Source organism: Coturnix japonica, unplaced genomic scaffold (assembly GCF_001577835.2).
Source record: "Coturnix japonica isolate 7356 unplaced genomic scaffold, Coturnix japonica 2.1 chrUnrandom555, whole genome shotgun sequence".
Lineage (NCBI taxonomy): Eukaryota > Metazoa > Chordata > Aves > Galliformes > Phasianidae > Coturnix > Coturnix japonica.
Genome location: NW_015439935.1, coordinates 26,969 through 27,258, shown reverse-complemented (window position 1 = coordinate 27,258; position 290 = coordinate 26,969). Strand labels below are relative to the sequence as shown.

At 47.2% G+C, this 290-nt stretch overlaps 1 protein-coding gene across 1 annotated transcript in view; it reads left to right on the top strand.

Moving 5' to 3' along the window:
• Positions 1 to 290, top strand: part of LOC107307351 (histone-lysine N-methyltransferase 2B-like) — a 28,439-nt gene that overhangs the window by 25,915 nt on the left and 2,234 nt on the right. The window lies entirely within an intron of this gene.

Here is a 290-nt window from a genome sequence, read left to right as displayed (position 1 = left end):
CTATGGGGTTTAATGGGCCTCAATGCGGTCCATACTTGTTTGTACTGGTCCATACTGGTCCGTACTGGTCCTTAATATTCCATACTGGTCCATACTGGTCCATACTGGTCCGTACTGGTCTGTACTGGTCCTTAATATTCCATACTGGTTCGTACTGGTCCGTACTGGTCCTTAACATTCCATACTGGTTCTTACTGGTCCATACTGGTCCATACTGGTCCGTACTGGTCCATACTGGTCCATATTGGTCAATATTGGTCCATACTGGTCCATACTGGTCCGTACTGGTC